Here is a 22,065-nt window from a genome sequence, read left to right as displayed (position 1 = left end):
AGAAGAGGAAACGAAGCCAGCAATCCTGCCCCAACGATGAGTATAACCTGGGGGCCCCACATAATAAAAAGAGACCCTAGACAGCCCTTCCACCCAGCTCCCACTACGACCACAGCCTCTGCCTGGCTTTGTCTGATTGCCAACACAGCTGGCTTGCAGACTCACTTAGGCAGGGAGGCCAGGCCAGTCAAATCCAGTCAATCCAGTCAGAGAGCGTAGCCCACAGCCCCACCTGATAAGGGAGTCCCCCTGATAAGTGACAGTGACCCTACTTAAGCCCTGAGCCCACACGCCGAAGGCCCCTATTAACCAAAGAGTCCAGCTAGTTATCTCACCTACAGTGTAGCACAATCATCAGCCTACCTAATCATGAAGCTCAGCCTGCAGCCCTCCCAACTTTGGAAGTAGACTTTAAAGATTTGTATTTGCCCTTGGTGAATAATCTTATGGATGTTGTGAACTAGATTTTGAGCAAGGGAGCCTCTATAGGAGTCCGTTTTTAAGAAACCTCTTTCCTGGGGCAGGGGGCAGGAGGAGGCGGGCGAGTCCTGGGTGACTCAGTCCTTTAAGCCTCTGCCTTCAGCTCAGGTTATGATCCCAGAGTCCTGGGATCAAGCACCACGTGGAGCTCTCCAGGCTGAGCAGGGACCTGCTTCTCCCTCTGCTCATCCCACCCTCCACTTGTACTCATCCTCAAGCACATGTGTGCACGCTCTCTCTCAAATAATAAATAAAATATAAAATAAAAAGCCGCTTTCCCCTGTTGTTCGTGTATTTTCCTTCGGTCTCAGGCAAATGTGCGCAAGGTTTTGGTTATCTCCAGGAGCGATTACATTTCAAAAACATGATAAGACTTTTACTTTCAAGGAACAATGCAAGTTTTCTCCTAGGAGTTTTCAGGTGATTAGTATGTAAAATTTTCCTTTACACTGGGAGGTTCTTAGTCCATTTCCCTGTCGCTCAACACAACATCCTTCCCTTGGCTCCCCTCACTTCCCTCTCCTCATAGTCCCAGTCTAGGGACTCTGCCTCTTAGTGTTTCAATCAAGCTGTCACAACTTCTCAAAACTTAATCCTTAGCAGCTTGTACCCCCCTAGCTTTATACAACCTCAGGCTAAGATTCCAACTGATTATCAAACCTTGTTTCCCAGCTGTGAAGCCAGCAGGTTAGTGGACAAATGCATATCCTTCTCCGAACTCAGTTCTTCTTCCAACTTTCTCTTTCTTTTCCTTCTTTCCTTTTCTTTTATTATGTTCAGTTAGCCAACATACAGTATATCGTAAGATTTTTATGCAGTGCTCAATGCTTCATTAGCTGTGTGTCACACCCAGTGCTCATCACAACAGGTGTCCTCCCAAATATCTATCACCTGGCTACCCCCTCCCCCCCTCCCCTTTGAAACTCTCAGTTTGTTTCCCAGAGTCCAGAGTATCTCATGCATGGTTCATCTTCCTTTCTAATTTCTTCCCATTTAGTTTTCCCTCCCTTTCCCTGTGTGCGTCCCTGCTATTCCTTATGTTCCACATATGAGTGAAACCATACGATAATTATCTTTCTCTGTCTGACTTATTTTACTTAGCATAATCCCCTCTGGTTCCATCCATGTTGATACAAATGGTAGTCATCCTTTCTGATAGCTGAGTAATATTCCATTGTATATGTGAACCACATCTTCTTTGTCCATTCATCTGTTGAAGGGCATCTCAGGTCCTTCCACAGTTTGGCTATTGTGGATATTGCTTCCAATTTTCTAGCTCACACATTAGCCTCTAGCTTGGCATTGGTGCTCCTCAGGGTTGCCCATAGTGGAAACCAGCCCACTCCACAGAAGAACACTCTGCACAATTCCTCAACAAGTAAGTGGAACCAGCTGCATTTAGGGGGAAAGTCTGTACTCATGCTTGGTCCACAAACACCTGATATACAAACCACCCTTCCCTACAGAGGTCAATGACCTACTTGTGATTTACCCCCTGGATGCCTCTTTCCCAAGACCCATCTCTGATATCCTATATTGCTTGCCAATTGTTGGTTCACAAACTGACCCTGTACACAGAAGAACTTATAACTGAGACTTATCTTAAAAAAAAAAAAAAAAAAGCTTTTATTTATTTGAGAGAAAGAGAGAGAGAGCATGAGCAGGGGGTAGAGAAAGAAGCACACTTTCCACTGAGCAGAGAGCCTGATGTGGGGCTTGAACCCAGGACCTTAGGATTATGTCCTGAGCCAATAGCACACTTAACTGACTGAGTCATCTGGGCATCCCTATATGAGGCTTATCCTGGGCAGGTATAGGCAAATAAATTTGCCTAAATTTGCCTGCCAGAAACTTAAGTTTATTTAGAGGCCTTACCTGGGTTGTGTCATGCATATCATCCAGATGGTCTCCATAATACATTGCTTTCTCCAGGCTGTGCCCTTGAAAATGGATCCCACCGTGGGAATGGTGGGAAACCATACATTTCAAGGACAGGGGTGAGGAGCCTCAGGTTGTTCCCATCTAGCTTAAGGGTCAACCAGTGGTCATAGCCTCTCAGCAACCTCTTCCAATAGTATGTATATATCAAAGGTTTAAGAATACTATAACTATTTGTGAAGGTCAATTTAGTTTAACCTACTGGATAAATTATAGATTCCAATTAGCTCTTTCATATAGGACAGGAAGATTGAGTTGAAATTTATTTTAATGGTTTTTGTGGTGAAAACATTGAGCCAAGAGATGTAAGACGTTATCCTGTGGAGTACAGCCAAACTCATTAATCAGACTGTAGTGGATACTGCATCAAACGACAATATCTGCTAAGAAAACTACATATATGCATTATGACCAGAGGAAAAGGATGAGAAGTCAGGAAAAACACTTCAAATAGCAAAATGTAAAGGATGGTTTCAAAGATAATTAGTGCATCTCAAGACAGAAAGAGTTGCATTTTATACATGATGCTTAACAAATGTCTATTTCTTATAGTAACAGAGAAAATAAATACGAAGGTTATCAAACCTAATTTTCTCAACAGTTACTGAAAAGGAGAAATTATTTTTCAATCAATACACATGTATCAAGAATCTACATATTGTCAGCCTCTGCAGTTGCATTAGAATTGATTATACTTATCTAAGAAAATACTCTTCTAAAATTACATAAAAATAATATATTCCACTGCTCATTCAATACACAGTCATAGAAGGGGATAAAGTAGCCATCTTACTAAACCTACATGGAATGATCAATCTGAAATAAGATTCAGGAATTCCAAATACAAAGTTACCACGAGTCAATATAAAAGGAGTATAATAAATGCATCTGGAAGTAGTGCCCCAAAGAACAGAATAAAAGTGCAAGAATTGCATTTTTCCATAAAATAGGTTAGATTCCAAACTTTTAAAAATAATTACTATACTTTAATATTGTTTAGAAAAAGCTGGAAAAATAAATACCACTAGGTGTAGAGAAGTGGAAAAAAAAAATCTGCCTCACTTAGAGAGAAAGGCAGAATATTGAATTTGAAGGAAATGTAGCATGGACAAACAGATCTTCATGAAAATCAGGATATTGGTGTGTGATGAATTACCTATGAAAGAAAAATCTGTTTTTCAAACCTTTCAGTTTACTGTTAATGATTTATGAGTAAAAAGTCAACAATGCATGCTTCAACAACAGAAAAAGCATGTCTTGGTCTTTAGGCAGTGAAGTACTATAGAAAGAAATTATCACATATAAATAAATATATATATATATACATATATATATATGTTTTAATAAGTCAACAAGCAGGAATTGCAAATATAGTGGCATAACTATGTATAAAGTAAAACAAGAGAAAGCTACTTAACTTAAATACGATATAATACAACTGTTAAGGGCTGAATTGTGTCCCCCAAAATTCATATATTGATTTCTTAACACATAGAACTTTGGAATACCATATAGTGGCTGGTAGGTCTTTTAAAGATAATTAAGTTAAAATGTGGCCATTAGGGTGAGCCTTAGTTTAATATCACTCGTATCCCTATAAGAAGAGCTGAGGACAGATTTCTAGAGGGAAGACCACATGAAGACAAAGGGAGGAGACAGCCATCCAGAAACCAAGAGAGGCTTCAGAAGAAATCAACTCTCTCCATACCTTATCTTGGACTTCTATCCTCCCGATTGTGAAAACAATTTAATGTAGGCAGTCTATAGTACTGTTTTATAGTAATCCTAGCGAACTATCACAACATCCATGGTCTATATTCTCAGAAAAGGGATGTTTTTACCTACAAAAAAGCAAGTCGTTGTCAAATGAACATAACTTCCCTAGGTACAAACACGATGGTGAGAGAGAAAAGAGGATTACAACCCATGCCTGTGTGTGAAACTACGAGGATAAATCAGTAATACAGAATTACCTTCTTTTATGGAAGTCTAAAATATACTTTTGTAAGAAAATGGTTTTATTTTAAATGGCAAATGCATGACAAGGTATTTAGTAAATGTCAAGATTTCGAAGTAACAAAGTACAGTCAAAATTTCACACAATTGATCAGATTCAATGAATTTCTGGAAAAAACAACTTTATGTGATAATAGCCATTTTATTTAAAATAAGATTTATTGGTGACTGTAGTAAGGTATTTCTGTAAATAAATCAAACATTGAAAGATGAAGAGCTGAATTTATTTCTATTAAGATGCCTCATCTCCCATTTTGAAAACAACAAAATTTAAAAATTTTGATTATCATTAGAATAGATAGACCTATATGTATAGGTACTATGTACTTCTGCTGCTGTTTTTTCCTCTTGTTCTTCTTTTGTTTTTTTTTCTCTTTCTTTCTTTTTTCTTTTTTCTTTTTTTTTTTTAACAGCACTGGAAATTTGGCACACTGGTTTGAAAGAAAAATGAAGGAGGCTTAAAAATACTACAAAAATGAAGAAGATAAAATGATCCGATTGTCCTTTATTCACATTTTAGAATAAGATCTTAATGAGATGTTTTCAGATGACAGTATATTTTGTTGGATATGCAAATCTTAGTTTAAAAAAAAAAAAGGAACAGGGTGAGCATAAGCAGATTATAACTCTGAAATTTTCATATTTCAAATCTGAAATTCCATATTCAGGAAAACTATACCTTGGACACTTAAAATGCAATAAATGCCTATATAAATATATTTAAGTTTCCCGACACTAAGTCAAATAAATACATTTTTGTTATGTAAAAGAAAAAAATTCTAAAGAGACCTGTGAATTTAATTCAAAAATAAATTTTAAGGATACATCTGTGAATACTCCTTTGGAGGTTTGGGTTAAAATAACTGACTCAAAGTCAGAGTTTAAGGTGCTTTATAAAGCTGTAACACTTGCTTGCCTTGTGCTGTAAATAAAGTCATTTAAATACCCAGTGTCCCATTTCTCAATCAGTGCAAACTCCTTTGCCATATGACACTGGGTCGGAATATTATATTATCATAAAAGCTCATATCCACTCTCTATTTAACTTGAACTCTTTGATAATTTTTCCCCCTCCTTCCATCATTGTCTTCAGACAAGGAGATAGAAGCTAAATGACTTATTCAAGGGCACTAGGCCAGCCAGCATTATGCTATTGATTTAAATTAATAATTTTTATTTTCCCAGCTGGACTGACCTCCTGAGCCTTGTCAACTCTAATCCCATTTCCATAAAATAGGAATAATAATACTTAACACCTAGATCAATGGAGCATCTCTAATTATTCTCTTAAACATGTAAAGCACTTTTGAGTACTGAAAGTGCAGTCTTTCAAATTGCAAGCTGCTTTGAACAGAGGAGAGATGGCTTGAGAATTATTATAGCTGTGTTTAATTTTTTGGATGCACTGACATTTCACAGAGGAATTAGATTTATTTGCTGTTGCTTAAGATAGTGACTTATTGTTTTGGGATTTTTTTTTTCTTTCTAATAAAGCTCATCAAAATTTAAGATCTAAATATTATTGTCATTCTCAAGATTACCATGAGAGACTGAGTTATTATTCATGGAAATATTTTGACCACCTTATTTAATAGTTCAACCCTTCCAACAGTCCAAACCCTATTATTTTAATATCTCTTTTCTTGTATTTTTCAAATAACATATTAATTATTTGATAATCACTTGCTTAGTTACTTGATTTTTGGAAATTAAGTTCAGTTTTAATTTTTTATTATCTGCTCTTCCTCCAATCATTTACAGTATTTACAAATTCTATTGAGCAGGGATATTTATTATTGTTACAGCGCTGTTTATTGATATTATCATTATTATTGTTATTATTATTATTAATGATTTGATGTGTTAAACTTATGCTTTTACACAAGTTCTAACCATGTTGGCAAAGGTCACAAATTTAGTAGCAGAAGTTCTGTCATAATCAGACTTCTTGATCCCCAGACCATTAGCCCTTTTTTCCTGACACCATGCAGTTTTCTCTATTTATCTACATCTCTCTCTCTCTATCTATCTATCTAATCTATCTGTATTTATTCCTGATTAACAAGCTTTCTTCTTATTTTCACATTTTTTTTCATTTTTTCCTTTTGTGCACATGTGTGTGTGTGTGTGTGTGTGTGTGTGCGCGTGTGTGTATCTGCCATTTGATACCTTTCCCAAAATAGAAAATTGCCTGTGGAGTTCAAGTGCAGTTTGGAAAAATAAAATGTCAATTAAAGTGTTTAACACTCAAAGATGCTGTATGATTGTCCTAAGTTAGCAAATTGTGCAGGAACACTTTAGCTTCCTCTCATTGACTAAATAATCTCTGTTTCAACTTAAATCCCAGCTGTGACAATTAGCTCAAATAATGTGTGTATTCATTCACATTGCACTACAAGACATATTTCAACTTTTACTTTTAGTATCACTTCCACTGTGGCTCATATATTATCCACAAAAAATGGATTTTGCTCATGTGAAATTATATATTATTTCCCCAAAGGGAAAAGAGTTTTGCACATAAGGTAAAACTGGCAAATAGGTGAATGTTTTCCAGCAGTCTTAAGTATTATATTATACCCAGCAAAAGCATAGCATGCACTTACAAACAAGTGCTTTGCAAATATACTAATTTATTGTCCTGACATCCCCAAGAGGGGTTGGTGATGTAATCCAGATAGTCTACAACTTTAACAGTGTCAATATTGCTAATCTAAATTTAACTAGGAAGCATTTTGCTATCTTCAGTATATTTCACATTTGGAGAGTTAGATCTATGTTGCTATAAAATGTACCTAGAGTAATAAGAATTATGGTGTTTTGGAGTTTGCAAATCATTCAGTCTTAAGCTTTTCTATTATTTACCCTAGTGAATTTGTAAAACAATTTCTCATGCTATATATCATCTCACTGTCAGTGTGAAAATAAGCTTTTTAGAAATTTCAGTGAAAAATATGAAGTTAGAAGCACTTTAATATTTTTTTAAATGTAAGTCACTATTACCTTAATCACACCAATTTGAGAGTTAATATGGGGCTGGTAAGTAATGTTAAATATACATTTACAGATCTATTTTTAAGTATCTGCATAACCTATGATATGTACACTGCATATGATATTAAATATACACTGCAAAGTAATGTATATGATAATGTAACAGACTATATTACATGAAATGTCTGTATTATTTAGTAAGACATGCCCTTACTTTAATATCTCCTATCTGTCATGGAGAATCTCTAGAAAATTATACCATTTTTTTTTTAAACTAATGAAATGGTATCATATTCCTGCTCGAATTGGATTGGGCAAAAAGAGATTAACAGTCATTAGAGTATATCATTATTGACTAAATTGGTGAAATAGAGATAATATATAGGAAATGATCTTTCATACTTATGTATCCTTTATAGTGGCGGCAAAGTGGAGGCTGCCCCAAATGTGCCTTTGCCCCAAATGTGTCTTTGGCGTACTGATTATTTTGAAATAAAGGTTACTTAAGTAACAGCCAGTGTAAGAACACTGACAACACTTTTCTCTCCAGAAAGTAGGAAATAAAACTCCCATGTGAGAAGTACCATTCCTGTACCAGGAGGTAAAGAAACATTCTTATCACTAGAGAGAAGGAAGTTAGAGTTGGGAAGGCTACCTAAACAAACCTTGTCACTTTTTTTTAATTTACTACCCCAGCCCAAAGTCTGTGTAGAATTCCTTATTAATTAAAGGTCCAAAATACAAGTTTTCTTTGTCCTGTCAACTTCTCATAGATTTATTCTTTCTAAAAGCTCTAAAAAGTATAAAAAACACCTGCCTTATTAATTTCTTTGGGCCTGAATTTAATTATTGAGCTCCCATGCGCCCATAATTAAACATTGTATTTTTTTCCTATTAACTTGTCTCATGTCAATTTAACTCTGGGATCAGCTGTTAGAAATGAAGAGCAGAGAAGGATTTTTCTTCAACAGTACACAAAGCTTATAATATATATATATATTAAGTAAATACTGGTCAGTTGATTGATATATGTGGCAGATTGGTTATAGTGACAGCCCTAATTAATGGTTTCCTATACCCATACCACATGATTTTGTAGCTTCTTCCTTCAACATGTGAAATTTATTTTTCTACATTTTAAATCTTTGCAAGACTTGTGACTTTTTTTTTTTTTTTTTTTTTAATCCCACAGTGGAATTCAGTGAATGCTGTGTGGTTCTGAGCCTTGTCCTTAGGAGCCTTGAAAATGACTAAAGTTGACATTTTTCAAAGAGTTAAAGGTTGAGTAAAAAGCAAATATAAGTATGCCAGAAAGAAGGAGTAGCACATGCAAATGCCATAAGCTGAGAAATCCTCTTGTGTTTGGAGAAAACAAAGTATCAGTGTAGTTGATTTGAAGTGAGAGATAATGATTCTACATTAGATTGGAGAGGAATGTGGGAAACAGACTTTGTGTGGTCAGATACACTGTGACAAGGATTGTACATTATGTCCTAAATGCACAATGAGTCAATGAGGAGGTTTAAGAGAATTGATGGTATGATTCAATGCATTCTTCTTCTTCTTCTTCTTCTTCTTTTTTTTTTTTATTGTTTTAGTTAAGCATTTTACAGGTAGAAAGTACAGAAATGTGAAGGTGTATTTTGTATCTGTGAGGATTCTCCAGAGAAGGAAAACTAGTAGATGAACAGGTATATAGATAGATAGAGAGATGGTAGATAGAGAGATAGAGGAGAATGAAGATGGATAAAGATTGATGATAGATAGAGATATAGGCCATTGGCTCACATGATTATGGAGGCTGAGAAGTTCCAAGATCTGATATCTGCAAACTAGGAGTAGTATTCAAAGAATAATGACCAAATGAACACACTTTGTAGCCTGCATCTATTGCCAAAGACCACCCTCATATACACTTCCTGTCTTTTTCTAGAGTGGCTCACACTCTCTTGAGATTCAATTCTTTCGATGAGTTTTGCCTCTGTAAAACTTTATCTGAATAAAATCACATAGGAAATATTCTTGTGTCTGGCTTATTTTGTTCTATGTTATGTTTCTGCCTGTAGCAGCAGTGTTTATTCCATTCATTTTCTGTATAATAGTCTATATTCTGACTATACCTCAATTTATTCATTTATTCTATTATTGATGTGCATTTAAGTTGCATTTGGGTTTTGCCGTAAAGCTAATGCATCCATCATTTTTGTTTGTTTGTTTTGTTGTTGTTGTTGTTGTACCTGTGCACACATTTCCATCAAATATATACAGAGAAGAGAAATTGCTAGACCAAAGGGCATAAGTATATTCAAATCTAGTACTAATAATAAAACAGTTTCCAAAGCCTGTTATGCTCAGGTGCACTTACACTAGTGGTACAAACTAAAAGAGAAATAAATTCACTATAGGGGGAAAAAATAAAGAAACATGTCTGTTGGGATCTTGACAGTGGATGGAAAGAAAAAGAAATCTCTCTTGAGGATTCATACTCACAAACTGGCCCTCATCTGGATTTGCAGCTAGTGAGCTAAAGCTTTCAAGTTGAAAATTTATCTTTAAGTGATCCCATGTAAGTACCTTCAGGCACCAGGCAGAAGCAAATGCAAGTACTCTCTAGGGGAATGCTTCTTTCTGCCAGACCTTACAAAAGTCCCATAGATAATTTTTCAGGAGAAATAAAATCACAGATAAAAAAAAAAATCACACGAACAACAATAAAAGAATCATCAAGAGCAGAGCTTACAAAACCAAGAGACAGAAATGTTTGATTCCCAAGATGTACAAATATTGGAGTTATAGGGCAAAATAAAAATTTAAGTATATGTTGTCTTACATAATTAAAATAATTAAACATATTTACCAAGAGTTGATGCAAATATCTAATAATATATGAAAAAAGATCAAGTGAAATTTAAGTGGATTGGAGCGCCTGGGTGGCTCAGTGGGTTAAGCCTCTGCTTTCAGCTCAGGTCATGATCTCAGGGTCCTGGGATCAAGGCCCACAATGGCTCTCTGCTCAGCAGGGAGCCTGCTTCCCCCCTCTCTCTCTGCCTGCCTCTCTGCCTACTTGTGATCTCTCTCTGTCAAATAAATAAAATAAAATATTTTAAAAAAAAGAAATTTAAGTGGATTTTATAGATGAACACATTTTACAAAAAAAAAAAATCACAGAAAGAAAAGTTTTGATATATTAAAGAGAGGACAAGCAATGCAAATTATAGAGAGGATACAGTATGTATCTAGGTTGGTTTCCAAAAAAATCATACGAGAGAATTGACAGTCTTCAAAGATAATGGCTAAGCAGGTTCCAAACTTAGAGTAATCCTCAGATTCTGGAAATCTAATCAATTCTTAACGGTATAAGAAAAATCTGAACTTAGACATGTCCTAGTGCATCTGCACAAAACAAACTGCCAAGAGAATATCTTAAAATTATCCAGTGAGATAGACAAATTGCCTACAAGGGAACCATGACAAGACTAGGAACTGACTTCCCTGAAGCTAAAATGAGAGTCAGAGGAAACATCATTTCCTGTGCAGTGTTGAGAGAACATAATGGTGATCCTAATAGTAGGCACCCAGTGGCCATCTTTCATGAGTGAAGGCAAAATAAAGACACACTTGGATGGCTATAAACTAAATGTTTTGTTGTTGTTATAGTTTTAGCTTTTGTTTTGTTTTATTTTGTTTTTCCCCAAAACCCTCATTAAAAATATTTTCTGGACTATGCTATAGATAGAGAATAAGAATCCCTGATAGAGAATTATGAATTGTTTGGCTTGAAAGAAGAGATCATGATCCAGGATACTGGTAACTACATGAGATACATAAATACTTCCTAAATAAGGGAACAATGTTTTCACATTTGAGATAGATAATTCCTTGGGCTTATGTAACAAAGTACATTAGTTTCCTTGAGCTTATGTAACAAAGTACCACAAACTGAGTGGCTTTACACAACAGGAGTGTATTCTTTCAGACTTCCAGGGGTTGTCAGTTTTATATCAAGTTGTCTGCAGGGGCGTGTTTTTTCTGAAGGCTCTGAGGGATATCTGCTCCATGCCTTTCTCTCAGTTTGTTATAAGCTGCTGGCAATCCTTGGCATTCCTTGGCTGGTAGACACATCATCTTATCTCTGCTTAATGTTTGGCTGGCATTTTCACTGTGTGTCTGTGCATCTCTTCTTACAAAGATAGCTCTCATTTTGGATGTAGTTACCACTCCTACTCCAGTGTGGTCTCACTGTAACTTAAATACATAAGCAAAGACCCAATTTCTAAATAAGTGCACCCTTCCAGGAAGTGGGGATTAGAATTTGAACAGTGCAGAGAGGAAAAACTGAATGGGAAGAAATCAGAGAGGGAGACAAACCATGAGAGACTCTCGATTCCAGAAACCAAATCAAGGGTTACAGAAGGGAAAGGTGGGGGAATGGGGTAACTGGGTGATGAGAATTAAGGAGGGCATGTGTGGTGATGGGCACGGGGTGTTCTATGCAACTAATGGATTGCTGAGCACCACATCAGAAACCAATGGTGTACTATATGCTGGTTAATTGAACATAAAAAAAAAAAAAATTTGAGCAGCTGCTTTTGGATGACATGATCAACCCACACAAATGGTTAAAGTAAATTACTGAAATCTAAACAAGTATTGAAAAAAAGAAGGAGGAATGGAATGACATAAACTGTTCTTAGGTTATTATAATATTCTGAGGCAGAACAAAGTTACTGATTTTAGACTTTAAGTTGAACACATATGATGGAAATATTATTTGTATATATCTGATATTTAATAAAAGATTACAAGTAATCTATGAATATATTTATGTTCCTATAAAAACAGAGGAAGTCCTAACAGAGCTCTTTTTTAAAAAGTATTTTATTTATTCATTTGACAAGAGAGATAAAGAGAGAGAGCACACGCAGGGGGATTGACAGAGGGAGGGGGAGAAGGAAACTACCCACTGAGCAGGAAGCCCAATGCAGGGCTCAATCACAGGATCCTGGGATTATGACCCAAGACAATGGCAGGCGTTTAATCGACTGAGCCACCCAGGCAACCTCCTTAACAGAGTTCTTAAAAATAAGCAAACAAGTAAAAAAAAAAAAAAATGCTAACAGAGAAGTTATGTTGCATATGTGTGTTTTGTTTCTGAAGTTATATAAATAGATTTGTTTTGTAGTTTTGGTGGAGTGTTTCATATCAAGATTCCTTTTTTTATTTTAAGATTTTATTTATTTATTTGAGAGAGAGAGACAGTGAGAGAGGCAACAGAAACAGGGGGAGTGGGAGAGGGAGAAGCAGGCATTCTGCTGAGCAGGGAGTGTGGAGGCCAAGAAAAACAAGGCTGTACCCCACCTCGAGTCTAGCCCTGACGTAAGTACAGCCATCTTGGCAAAGAGGAGGCTGGCACCTTGCACCCCCTCTCCACTCACTCCCCTCCCCTCGGTAGTATGTGTGACATTCCTCAGCCACCCCTGGCTGCCATGGGGGAAAAGCAAATAGTTAACTTGCAGAGATCACAATTCTGCAAGACAGGAGTCTCCCTCGGTTTACCAATGTCCTAGAGATTCACAACAAAGAAGCTGTCTTAACAATAGCACAATTTCCAGAGGCAAATAACTCAGTTCCTCAAGCCCTAAATAAAGTTAAATTTCTCCTAATCTAAATCTCACTAACAAGGACACTTGATAGGAGAAATGTGAAACTTTATCTCTAAACCTCCAAGGTAGTGTCAGCGATCATTCCCAAGCATATGACCCACTGATACACATCTAAAGGGTCTCACAAGAAGATTTTTGTTATTGGTAGTGAATAACCTTTTCCCCAGACAACAGCTAGCCCTCAAGGTCCTGGAGACCTCACTTCCAAAATTCCTTAGAGACTTACATTATCCATAACCCCCTTTGTCCTCACCCACCGCTGAGTCCACCCCTACTCTGCCTTTAAAAACTCTGTAATCTGGCTCAGGGTCCAAGTCCCTACTCCGTTGCATTGGGTATACTTGGGCCCCAGCTTAAGCTTGTCAAATAAACCCTCGTGTGATTGTATCGGTGCTTGACTCCTTGGTGGTCTCTCAAACGTGAAAACTCGGACATAACAGGAGCCTGATGCTGGACTCCCTCCCAAGACTCTGAGATCATGACCCAAGCTGAAGGCAACCACCTAACAACCGAGTAACCCAGGCACCCCTCATATCAAGATTCTTAAAGAAAGAAAATGAAAGGTGTTAATGAAAAAATGATGCTAATGGCAAAACAAAGACACTTTACACTAATGAATGTAAGGTACGTTTCTTTTTTATCTCTATCATCACAGCTCAGGTACTATCACAGCAAGGAGCATGCAGAAAAATAAATATTTTTCACAAAGTATTTCTAATAAGGGAATGTGTTTTTATCAGATTTCACAGTCTTATTACTATAAGCCATCCATTAAAACATGAAATGACTTTGCTATACAAAACTGGGATATATAATGAACTTGGTATAAATGGAATTTTATATAGCATTCAAGGAAACAAATGAGTAAATTCTTTCTTCCTGATCTTTTCACCTGAATTCCACAGCCTCTGCTTTACTTACCTGGCTTTACATAGTCAAATATCGGATCCATCTGGATTCCAATAATAACCTTCCCTCTTAACTGGAGACAGAACAAGCTTATTTTCTATTTTTACATGCTAATTACCTATTTGCAATAGAATTTTAAAATGCTACCCTAATCTATGCCCTTATTTCCTTATGTGATATGCAATCCCCTGTTACTTTGTTTAAATAGGTTATGTCTTTAACAGTAATTGTCTGGAAGTGAGATTTGCTGTCTGTCGGGTCACTGTTGCCTGTACCAGTTATTCTAATTTTAGGACATCACAGACCATACGTGATAGGGAACCACATTCTATAAAGTACGGGCACTGCATTTCACATTTACCAATTATCAAGAGACCTGACTGGAAGATGTGCAATTGTGTGAAAAATCTTCCTCAGAGAACTCTGCTATAGTAGACTGATAGGTTCTCACATGTACAAATTAATTACTTCTGTCACATATTATTTGTGGTCGGCCTCATTCTTCTTGTCAGAAATGATGGTATCTGTTCTGCATATAGGTCAGGGAGGAGAACAGGCTGGGAAAGGCGAGGTCTTTCCCTGTTAGCAATTAGAAGCTTCTTGATGCTTTTAAGTGCCTGTGGATAAATAAAACTACTATAATTGCAGAGCCATTTTTAGAATTGCATATCCACTGAGACATTTTGACCTGCAGCAATAAACTACTAGGCAGTACTTGAACTGTTCATATCAGTTAATTAGAAAATGAATATGTAACTGAATAGATTAATTCAACAACATACATAAGCACAGCAATAATTTTTTAGTACTTCAGATCTCTACTATTTTCTTTTGTTTCTCTCTTTTTCTTTTTCTTTTAGGAAAAATCACCCATGTGTGGAATTTCCATTATGAAGAAGCCAGTGGAAACAAGTTATTTGTCATTTTTCCCATTAAATGGTATCAACAAAACATTTTTTCATTTTTTTTATACAAGTTATATCGTGCTCTTCTATGAAGTTCATGAATGGTCTGAATGAAGTTATTTGTGCCTGCTCTTTTGCTCTCCTTCTGGAGGAAACACAGCCTTCCCCACAAGGAGTCACTTGGATGTTCACTCATTTATTTATTCCACAAATATTTCCTAGAGTGCCTACTCTGTACTATGTACCAAGCAGCATAGTGGATATTCTGAATAAAATAAAAAACAAAGTCAGTGGTTCAGAGAGTTTACTTTTGAGACAGGGCAAATATGAAATATCCAAAATGAACATCAAGCATGTGAAATAATGACAGATTTTGATTTGTATTATCAATGAAATAATAAATGTTGACATGAAAGAATATAACAGGTAAGTCTACTTTAGATAGAATGATCAGGAAAAGTCTTCATAATGGTGCATGTTTTCATCATGAGCCAATAGGGAGTCATTCATGCCAGAGAAATAGAAAAATCAAGGCCCTGAGAATAGAAAAATGAGTACCCTGCCCCCTGTCCTACCCTTCAGTTATAACTGGTAAAAAGTACTGATTGCAATTTAGTGAGAAAAATGTGGAGTTCCATAAGATTAGAAGACAGGCTGAAGATAGATCAACAAGACTTCTTACACTACACCACAGATTTTGGATTTTATTCCACATACTGCAGAAAACAACTGAAAAACCAAGCAAGGGATTTACATGCTCTGATTTGCATTTTAAAAATGGGATATAGGCTGCTATGTGAAAAAAAAAATGGATTTATTCTGGACAAGAGGGAAATGGGAAATCAATTAATTCATGGAAAATGGTTTTTTTATTGGGATGATAGTAATGAAGATGGAGAGGTTTTGTTTTCAGTAATTTGTTGAATGGTAATGCCATCTCCTAAGATGAAAATCCTGAGCAAGAACTATATTTAGGGGAAAATCATGACTTCTATTTTGAATATGTAAAGTTTGAGATACTTACAAAATATTCAAAAGTAGATTTGCCAAGCAAGCTTTTTAAAATATATGTCTGGAACTCAAATGAGATTTCTAAGTTAAAAATGTGTATTTTGGAGTTGTTGGGAGGTAGGTGTTGGTTAAAGTCATGGAATTCTGTGAGGTGTTTTTTGTTTTGGTTTTGTTTTTGAAAGAGAGATTGTGTGAGGCCATGAGAGCAGGGGTGATGGGGGTGGGTTTGGACGGGGGCACAAAGAGAGAGACTCTTAATTAGGCTCTATTTCCCAGGGCAGAGCCCCACTTCACAACCCTGAAATCATGACTTGAGCTGAAATCAAGAGTCAGACGCTTAACGTACTGAACCACCCAGGCACCTCTGATGAGCTTTCTTAAGGATAACATCATGATTTAAATGTCCACTAAAAATTTCACCTCAGTAGTGGATTGTATAAAGGGTTAGCTAGTAAGAGATGAGAAACTCCAAAGGAATGTTATAGATAAACTTTAGAGGAGTGTTCTATGATAAGGTAGACAATGTGTTTGCAGAAAGAGTAATCAATTCTTTTGGATATAAAATGAATTTATATCATTTAGTAGAATCATCTAGTAGATTTGCTTTATGGAGGACATTGTTACTATTAACCAAAGCAGAGTTTAGCTAACCTCTTAGTAGATTCTGCTTGACTAGGAGAGATTTACTCAGGACAGCAAAGAATAAATTTTACATTACAAACAAAATTCCTGTGTGTTGATATGATGTAATTATCCACTCAAAAAATAGAACCTCTGCCAAGTCTGGGTGGTCCTTCCCAGTTTGCTCCATCCTTGTACACATTATATTTGGTTAAATTTTAGTTGAAAAGGGCTTTTTTTATTGTATTTTTTTTCCATAAATAATTCTACTCAGAGTAATAAGGGAACAAGTTTAAATCGTGTGGTTTATATGCCATGGCCACTTGGAGTATAATACTGATAATATAAATCAGATAAGAATGATTTTATATTACAAAAAAAAAGCATTCCCAATGAGATAAAGAGTAGATACTTCAAATGTCTTGTGTTTTTTTGTTGTTGTTGTTGTTTGTTCATTTGTTTTTAATCAGTGATTATATGTGATGGTAATTTAATACTGAAGACACAATATTTCAAAGTTTTCATGACCGAATGTGGTGAAGACTTTTTTAGTCCATAGATTTCTTTTTTTACATGTGCATATACAACCTATTTTTTTTTTAAGATTTTATTTATTTACCTGACAGAGAGAGATCACAAGTAGGCAGAGTGGCAGACAGAGAGAGAGAGGAGGAAGCAGGCTCCCTGCCGAGCAGAGAGCCCGATGTGGGACTCGATACCAGGACCCTGAGATCATGACCTGAGCTGAAGGCAGCGGCTTAACCCACTGAGCCACCCAGGCGCCCTATACAACCTATTTTTAACTTAATAGTTTCTTACTAGTTTTCCTCTCTAAAGTCCTTACCCCTCCATATTCTTCTGAAGTTTTTAGAGGCTAAGGTCTCATTTTGAAAATAGCATCATGCTTGGGCAGAGTTCATAACAGCAATGTCCACAATGGCTCAACTGTGGAAGGAGCTTAGATGCTCTTCAACAGATGAGTGGATAAAGAAGATGTGGTTCATATATACAATGGAATATTACTCAGCCATCAGAAGGGATGAACACCCACCATTTGCATCAACATAGATGGAACTGGAGAGGATTATGCTAAGTGAAACAAATCAAGCAGAGAAATACAATTACCAAATGGTTTCACTCATATGTGGAACATAAGGGATAGCATGGAGGACATTAGGGGAAGGAACTGAAAACTGAAGGAGGAGAATCAGAGGAGCAGATGAGCCATGAGAGACTATGTACTCCTGGAAACAATCAGAGGGTTTTAGAGGGAAAGTGTGTGGGGGCTGAGGTATTTAGGAGTGCACATGTTATATGCAAATAATGAATCATTGAACACTACATCGAAAACTAAGGATGTACTATATGGTGACTAACATAACATAATAAAAAGAAAGAAAGAAAATAGCATCATGGAACTACATTATGGTTTGCTTTCATGATTTTCAAGTGGATGTTGTAGAGGCATGCTCCTCCCAAGAGAAGGGTTAACAGAAGTGTTGGGAGATGTGGAGATTCAGAGTATCTTTTAAATTGTCAGTGTTTCGTTTTTACATTGGATACTTATCTCAAAATATAAATAGGAAGGGGGGTATTATGTTGTTACATTTTCAAAATGGAGCTTATTTATAAGTTTAATGCCTGTTTTTTTCTTAGAAAGGTATTTATTTTTAAAGTTGAATTGTAATATATGCAAATGGGAGGGGAATCCAAGCAAAACAGAGAAATGTATAATATAATACACAGTTCTCTCTCTCTCTCTATATATATATATGTATATACACATATGTAGATAGATAGATAGATAGATAGATCGATCGATCGATCTTGATTTAAGGACTTTATTCAGTGTCTACTGTGAAAAATGAAGCATTTGCCAGTCATGATCCTGGAGTCTTGGGATTGAGTCCTGCATTAGGCTCCCAGCTCCATGGGGAGTCTGCTTCTCCCTCTGACCTCTGCTCTCATGCTCTCTCACTCTGTCTCTCTCTCAAATACATAAATAAAATCTTTTTTTTTTTTCTTTAAAGATCTTTATTTATTTATTTGACAGAGATCACAAGCAGGCAGAGAGACAGGCAGAGAGAGAGGAGGAAGCAGGTACCCCGCGGAGCAGAGAGCCCGATGTGGGGCTCGATCCCAGGACTCTGGGATCATGACCTGAGCCGAATACATAAATAAAATCTTAAAAAAAAAAAATCATTTATTTCACTTTAGTTTTTCATCTGTTTTCCAAATTCTTTGTTCTTTACTATAAAAAATCACAAATATACAAAAGATTTTAAAGAATAGTGTCATACCTCTCTATTTTAGATTCAACAATTACCAGCCCATATCCGATTTTGTTTCATTTATACCCTCTGCCAATTCTTACCCACCTCTGATTATTTTGGAGTGAAGCACAGGTATATTATTTTGTCTCTAAATATTTTAGTTTATAAATGTAAAAGATAAGCATTCTTTTGTTTTGGGTGTGATCACATCATCAAATTTTTAAAAATTGCAATCCATTAATATCATTAGATAGAACATGAGTTAACTTATTTTACAGATTGTCATGTTTTTAACAGTGTAGATATTTAAATAAGAATTCTTGTGAAATCTATATACTAGAATTAGGTAAGTTTATTAAGTATCTTTTACTCTATATTTCTCTCTTTCAACCTCATGTTTCATATTTATCAAAATTTTAACCTACCTTCTATTTTTATATCTGTTATTTGTTATTGTGTCACTTTTAACTAAATTTTAGTTTTTGATGCTTCAACTTTCAGCAGTACATACTAACGCCAAATGATATAAAGGAAAAAAAAAGTGTTCTTTCACTTTTTTCCACCTTTCATATTGCTCACTCCTTGTATTTTCTGTCATCATTCTTATTTCTGTTACATTGTCGGAACTGATAGTATGTACAATCACTTTTTAACTATGAAGTATTAGATCATATTCCATTTAGTTTGCTTTGGATATAGTTAATATCTTCCTTGCACATCATTCTTTTTTGTTTTTCCAATGCCTGGGTATCTAATTCTATTCTTTATTAAATAAACTAGTATATACTGATTTCATTCACTGAAGCAAGTATAGGATTTATTTTCTTCTGTTCTTGCACTAGTTCTACTCTTTCTTGAAGCACAGTATTTCCTTCATTCTTAGATCACAGCTTTGTTTTGCTCTACGACATGAAGTTTTCTTAAGTATATAACAGTAAATTTTCTGTTTCCTCACTTAATCTTGTTTCATCTAGATGTGGATAAAAACTGCCAAACTTCTGAAGAAATGACTTTTAACTTGAATATCTATACTAAATTTGAAAATTAATTTATTGAAAAGGGAAAATGAAAAATAATAATAATAAGCTATAAAATAGAAAAATATTTCATATTTACCCTGATTTTACAGGTTTTGCTATTCTTTATTTTTATTTTTTTGTTTTGTTAATCTAAATTTAAGTCTGGTAGACATAAGAGCTTTCCTTCAGTTTGTGTTTTGTTTTTGTTTGTTTGTTTTGGCTAGTATGCTTTCAATAAACTAGTTCAGCTTTAGTTTTTTTCAAAAAGTAATTACTTTGCTTTTATTTTTGAGAAGTATTTTCACTGTATATAGAATTCTGGTTGGGAATGTTATTTTCTTTTTTTTTTTCTTTTCAGTATTTGAAAATGTCACTCTTTTTTAGCTTGTGATTTTTCAGTTCTCAGCAGTTGAACCGTGATGTGTCTAGATATTTTATTTATTTGTTTTCATTTGTTATTTAACTTGTTCAGGATACTTTGAGTTTGGGATATGTGGTTGGTAGTACTTCATTAATTTTTGGAAAAATTTTTGTCCACCGTCTCATGAACTCCGTCTTTTGTCTTGTTCTCTCTTGTCCTTCAGAGACTTGAATAACACATACGTTAAATTCTTTCATGTTGTCCCAAACTCTCAGATTCTTTTTGTTTGTTTGCTTTTTATTTGTTTCACTTGTTTCCCTTCTTTAGGTAGCAGTTTGGATGATTTGTATTGAATTACCTTCTATGTACTGATCCTTTATTCACTTGTGGCTGGGCTAATGTAGAGCCCATCAGTATAATCTTCTTCTCTGATGTTAACATTTTTTATTTATAGGATTTGCATTTGGTAGTTGTTTTATGGGAGAAAGAGATGGCCATCTTACAACCATATTTTAAAAATCAATTAAAATTGTTGTGAATTTTTAAAGCATGGATGCAGTGTATCTGTTTGGAATAAATTGCAGGACTCAGAAACAAGAGGTTAGCACTCACAACAATCTCTCTTCCGTGGGTCTGGATTAGAAGCTTACAAAAGGGCATGAAGTCAGAGCAGGAACACAGGCATGGAGAAGATAATCTTTGGATCCTGTGAGCAAGCATGAAGCCCCACCTGCTTCACTGGATTGTTCTTTCCTACCGAACAAATACTTTAAGCTATAATCCTTTGAGCTTTACCTGACTTTACATCTTAGTTTATTCATCTTCCTCCTGTTCTTGTTTTCCTTATCCCTTCACTGTTTCTCAGGGTAACCCTTCTTAGTAAACATTTCAAATTAATATGAATTCTAATTTTATAGTCTGCTGCTGGAAAACTCAGCCAAAGACGATCTGTTTTCACTATGCATAGGTAAATAAAGTAAATGTGGTAAATGCTGTAATGAAAGTATATATTACATGCATTGGGAGTACTAAGGAAAGACTAGCAAATCCTTCGGGAATGGGGTTCTGGAAAGACTCTGATTTGAAAGATGACAGTATTTCACCAGGCTGAGGAGGAGGTGATGGGGAGGTTTTCCATATGGCTGTATGTCAGCATTTTTACTTAAAAGTGAATTATAACAGGCTATGTAAGTCAATTAGGCCTCTGGTTCTCCCACCTTTGGAGGGTACCAAAAGAAAGAGGACATGCATTATGGGACACAAGCATAGTAAGCAAACAAAGTGTGCATGATGGTCTTGTCTATGGCTGCCTATGCCTGCAGTTAAAGTGTACTCTGTGCCATTAGCACATATCAATATTGACACCTACACTGAATAACCAGCTACAGAACAACAAAAGAAGCCAACTATGGGATTAGAGGAGAAAGTGGGATGTTAGAATTTCTAATAAGTGTTCTATCATCCACCAAAATGTTGGTTTCTGGAGGTTGTGGATTTTCCTCATATATTTTCAATCTTTATATTTACTTTTTTTTTTTTTAATCACACTTGTGTAGTGGCTGTTTGATAAATATTTTCTTGAAAACTGAATTAAAGGATAGACTCCCAGAGGTTGGTAAATCTATTTGTCTCATGTTTTTTTTTTTCTTTTTTTTCTGGTACTTTTGACCACTCTCTATGTAAAATCACAAAGCTGAGAACGTAAAAACTTTATGTTGCATTTAACCTATGGAATTAGTTATAAGTTACCAATTCTATTCAGAGATGACGGAATTTAAGCTCAGGGAGGTTAAACAGATTACCAGAGTTCACCCAGTTAGTTAGTGGCTATGTCACTTCAATAACCTGCAATTCAAACTTCTACTTAAATTTTGC

The sequence above is a fragment of the Mustela erminea genome, chromosome 2 (assembly GCF_009829155.1).
Source record: "Mustela erminea isolate mMusErm1 chromosome 2, mMusErm1.Pri, whole genome shotgun sequence".
NCBI classification, from domain to species: Eukaryota; Metazoa; Chordata; class Mammalia; order Carnivora; family Mustelidae; genus Mustela; species Mustela erminea.
Note: the sequence above shows the minus strand (reverse complement) of the source record.